General features: G+C 38.9%; 1 pseudogene; it reads left to right on the forward strand.

Moving 5' to 3' along the window:
• Nucleotides 1–253: 253 nt before the first annotated feature.
• Nucleotides 254–4779, forward strand: LOC112800496 (calcium-transporting ATPase 2, plasma membrane-type-like; annotated as a pseudogene).
• The last annotated feature ends 440 nt before the right edge of the window (nucleotides 4780–5219 follow it).

The raw sequence follows: 5219 nt of genomic DNA on the forward strand, positions 1-5219 counted from the left end.
ATTTTAAAAAAAATTATTTTTAAAAAATATGATAAAAAATTTTTATTATAATTTTTTTTATTTTTTATAAATACTTAAATAAATTTTTTTAAAAATTATAATTTAACTTTAAAAATGATATCAGACAATAATACTATTATTTTTTATAAATAAAAAACTCAAAAAAAGAATAGCTTTTGAAGCTTGTCAACGGACCCTAGGTGATTTCTCATTTCTCTTTATTTATTGGTTTCATTATATATAAGTTTTACAATTTACAAGAACATATGGTCTTCTAGATTTCCTTCCTTAAGTATTAGGCGGGCGCAGACATTGACCCTTATATCTCCCAACAATAAACAAAACATCAACAGAACCGTTATTCAAGCCTTGTTTCAAATATCCTCTTACTATGTTCTCTTTTGATCTTTTCTGATTCTTCAAGACAGGATGAGGTTCTGAGAAACTTCACTTTTGTCTTTATTTTTTTTCAGGGTCCCCCCCACCAAGCTTTACTTACAGTGTCTCTCTCTTTTTCCACGAAAATCACATTTCATTCAAAGTTTCGCACCTAACTTCTAAGAAGGTTGCTAGGAAACGCAGGAAATAGTCACACCCATTATATGACAGGGGTCTCACCGAATCTCTCCGAATTCATTTGAATATTTCATGTTTCACACTTCATAGTTAATAGGAAGCAGATTATTGTTGTTATTTAGTGAGCAAAAGTTGGTTCGTTGGAGAAGTTTGAAGAAGATGATGGAAAGCTACCTAAAAGAGAATTTTGATGTGAAGCCTAAGAATTCATCTGAAGAAGCACTTGAGAGATGGAGGAAGCTATGTGGGATGGTCAAGAACCCCAAAAGAAGGTTCCGTTTCACTGCAAATCTCTCCAAGAGACAAGAAGCAGATGCCATGCGTCTTGGCAACAAGGTATCTTTTCATGTTTTTTGATGTTCACTGTTTTTAATGATACTAAGAAGCTGTTTATGTTTCTGCTTTCCAATATTATAAACAATATGAAGACTTATTGTTCCCTCTATATTGCAGGAGAAGCTGAAGGTGGCAGTTTTGGTTTCCAAAGCAGCATTTCAATTTATCCAAGGTAAGGATTTTCATCAGCATTATACTGAATAGCGAACGAGTTCAAGGTTCAATGTATTTAGTATTTACTCATGATGACATCCTCAGGTGCACAAGTGAAACCAAGTGATGAAAAAGTACCTGAAGAAGTTAAAGCAGCAGGTTTCGAAATCAGTGGTGATGAATTGGGGACTATTGTTGAAGGCCATGATGTGAAGAAGCTGAAATCTCATGGTGGGGTTGATGGCATTGCAGAGAAGCTTTCTACATCAACCAGCAAGGGGCTTAGCAGTGATCCTGATTCACTGAGCAAGAGACAAGACATATATGGGATCAACAAATTCGCCGAAAGCGAAGCCAAGAGTTTCTGGGTTTTTGTTTGGGAAGCCCTTCAAGACATGACTCTGATGATACTTGGAGTGTGTGCTTTTGTGTCTCTGATAGTTGGCATTGCAACAGAAGGTTGGCCAAAGGGAGCGCATGATGGTCTTGGCATTGTTGCCAGCATACTACTGGTTGTGTTTGTGACAGCAACCAGTGATTACAGGCAGTCATTGCAATTCAAAGATTTGGACAAGGAGAAGAAGAAGATTTCAGTTCAGGTAACAAGAGACGGTTGCAGGCAGAAGATGTCAATATATGAATTACTTGCTGGTGATATTGTGCATCTTTCAATTGGTGATCAAGTACCTGCTGATGGACTATTTCTCTCTGGATTCTCTGTGTTGATTGATGAATCAAGCTTGACAGGGGAGAGTGAACCAGTTATGGTGAACTCTGAGTATCCATTTCTTCTTTCTGGAACCAAGGTTCAAGATGGATCTTGCAAGATGTTGGTTACCACTGTGGGAATGAGGACTCAATGGGGGAAGTTGATGGCAACTCTGAGTGAAGGTGGAGATGATGAAACTCCATTACAGGTTAAATTGAATGGAGTTGCAACCGTTATTGGCAAGATAGGCCTCTTCTTCGCCGTGGTTACATTCGCGGTTCTTGTGCAAGGACTAGTGAGCCGTAAGCTCCAAGAAGGAGAATATGGAGCTGGAATGGAGATGATGCTTTGGAGATGCTGGAATTCTTCGCTGTCGCGGTTACCATAGTAGTTGTTGCTGTCCCAGAAGGGCTGCCACTGGCTGTGACATTGAGCCTTGCCTTCGCCATGAAGAAGATGATGAATGATAAGGCCCTTGTGAGGCATTTGGCCGCGTGCGAAACCATGGGATCTGCCACAACTATATGCAGTGACAAGACTGGAACTCTAACAACTAATCACATGACTGTTGTGAAAACATGCATTTGTATGAACACCAATGAAGTGAGTAACAATAAGGCTTCTGATTTGTGTTCTGAGCTTTCTGATTCTTCCATGAAACTGCTCCTTCAGTCAATATTCAACAACACTGGAGGAGAGGTTGTGGTTAACAAACATGGGAAGCGAGAGATCTTAGGGACACCAACAGAGACTGCAATCTTGGAGTTTGGCTTGTCACTTGGTGGAGATTTTCAAGCAGAGAAACAAGAATGCAATGTTGTTAAAGTTGAGCCTTTCAACTCCACCAAGAAGAAAATGAGCCTTGTGGTGGAGCTCCCTGGTGGTGGATTGCGTGCACACTGCAAAGGTGCTTCTGAGATCATCCTGGCCTCTTGTGACAAGGTGCTTAACTCTGCCGGCGAGGTTGTCCTGCTCAATGAAGAATCAAGTAACCATCTCAAGGCTACAATAGACCAGTTTGCTAATGAGGCACTCAGAACATTATGCCTTGCCTATAAAGAATTAGATAATGGATTCTCTTCCGAGGATCCAATTCCTGATTCTGGCTATACTTGTATAGGAATTGTTGGTATCAAGGATCCGGTCCGCCCCGGCGTTAAGGAATCTGTAGCAGTATGCCGCTCTGCTGGAATCACAGTGAGGATGGTTACAGGAGATAATATCAATACTGCCAAGGCTATAGCCAGGGAATGTGGGATCTTAACAGATGATGGCATAGCCATTGAAGGTCCAGAGTTTAGAGAGAAGAGTGAGGAAGAATTGCTTAAACTCATTCCCAAAATTCAGGTAATTCTTTCATTCTATCAAATAAATTATTCATTGTTTAATAGTTAATACTTCCATTAACAATAGTTGTGACTTGTGACATACTTTTCCTTTTTCAGGTTATGGCTCGGTCGTCGCCTTTAGACAAACATACATTGGTGAAACACTTGCGTAACACGTTTGGGGAAGTTGTAGCTGTAACTGGAGATGGAACAAATGATGCTCCAGCACTTCATGAAGCTGACATTGGACTTGCTATGGGCATTGCTGGAACTGAGGTAAGTGCAATTTAAATAGTATTGTGTTAAGTTTTAGTCATTAATGATCTTAATTAATTCCATAACTCTTGCATTGTGCAGGTTGCAAAAGAAAGTGCTGATGTCATAATTCTAGATGACAACTTCTCCACAATAGTGACAGTGGCCAAATGGGGACGTTCTGTTTACATAAATATTCAAAAATTCGTGCAGTTTCAGTTAACGGTTAATGTGGTTGCATTGATAGTGAACTTCACCTCAGCATGTGTGACAGGTTAGAAAATTAGCTTAGTTTGTCTACTTTCAATGTCATTTATGAACCTCTTATCGGTTTGTCTCTAATTATATTGGATTCATTATCTCAACAGGAAGTGCACCCCTCACAGCTGTTCAACTTTTGTGGGTGAACATGATCATGGATACACTGGGAGCACTAGCACTAGCAACTGAACCTCCGAATGATGATTTAATGAAGCGTTGCCTGTTGAAGAAGGCAATTTATCAGCAATGTCATGTGGAGGAACATCTTGGACATCATTGTATCAGTTTATGGTATATGTTTCTTCAGTCAAGGGAATCGATATTTCGCTCGACGCCTAACTCGGATCTGTTTAAACACTCATTTCAACATTTGTCTTCTGTCAGGTAAATGACTAAATTCGAAGCACATGATATTTCAGTTATACTAACTGTTGCAAAATTTACCTACATATGGCTGTTTTGGTTGCAGTTTTCAATGAGATTAACTCACGTGAGATGGAGGAAATAGATGTTTTCAAAGGCATATTAAACAATCATGTTTTCGTGGGTGTCCTTACTGCTACTGTTTTCTTCCAAATCATAATAGTGGAGTACTTGGGAACCTTTGCAAACACAACACCTCTAACTCTGGTTCAATGGTTCTTCAGCTTGTTGGTTGGATTTTTAGGCATGCCAATCGCAGCTCGCTTGAAGAAGATCCGTGTTTGAAGAACTTTGTTGTGCATAATAACTCTGTTCAGAAGATTGTTTATGGTTGGTTATCACAGCTTCAAGGTCTCTTGTAGATTACTAACTAGTTTATTCAATTGTTTGTTATATGAAAAGAGAATGGTAGATGAAAGGACGCAGCAAAATACAGTGTGTAGATAATGCTGACTCCTTTAGCACTGCTAGAATGAAACTCTTTTCTAGGATTTCAATTTTTATTTTTCTATTTATGCATTTATTTTGCAATTTGTCCGAGTGCATTTCATTGGATTTTTTAAGGGAAAAAAAAAATTGTAATGCACTGGCAAATTATATTGCTTTATGCTATTGCTTCAGTTGCACTGTAAATGAAGAGTTATGTATATTGGGCATCTAAAGGCCTCTTCATATTATTTAGACTGAATGAATACTGAGGAGGTTGAAACATTCAGAAATAAATAGTTCTATATTTCTTTATTCATCTAGTCATGGATACCTTTCAGTTCATATATCGGAATTCTTTTTCAATAACACAACCAGCATGGACACAAGCCTATCAAAGGCAGAGAATTTCTGTTGGTCGAATATCCATCTTCTGCAGCATCCTTTACAGATGACAGCTCAGTCTTGGCTACAATCAAGATCCATTTTTGAATACGAAGCTTCATTTGGTCAGATGCAGTTGAATGTTTCCTGCCACCCACACCATTTCTGAACACTATAGATGCTAATGCCAGAACCAAATCGGGGAGCCAAGGGTTTGTGCTCCAAAGACGCAGCATCCAGAGCCCAAGTATGATTCAATCAAAACGACTAAATAAGCAGGTCATTTGCAAGGGCAAAAGCGTTTGTGAATTTGTGGATAATCCACTGGAATCTGTGAGTGTCAATTTATACTTTTGTTGCATAGGTGA

The sequence above is a fragment of the Arachis hypogaea genome, chromosome 5 (assembly GCF_003086295.3).
Source record: "Arachis hypogaea cultivar Tifrunner chromosome 5, arahy.Tifrunner.gnm2.J5K5, whole genome shotgun sequence".
In the NCBI taxonomy this organism is placed as follows: Eukaryota; Viridiplantae; Streptophyta; class Magnoliopsida; order Fabales; family Fabaceae; genus Arachis; species Arachis hypogaea.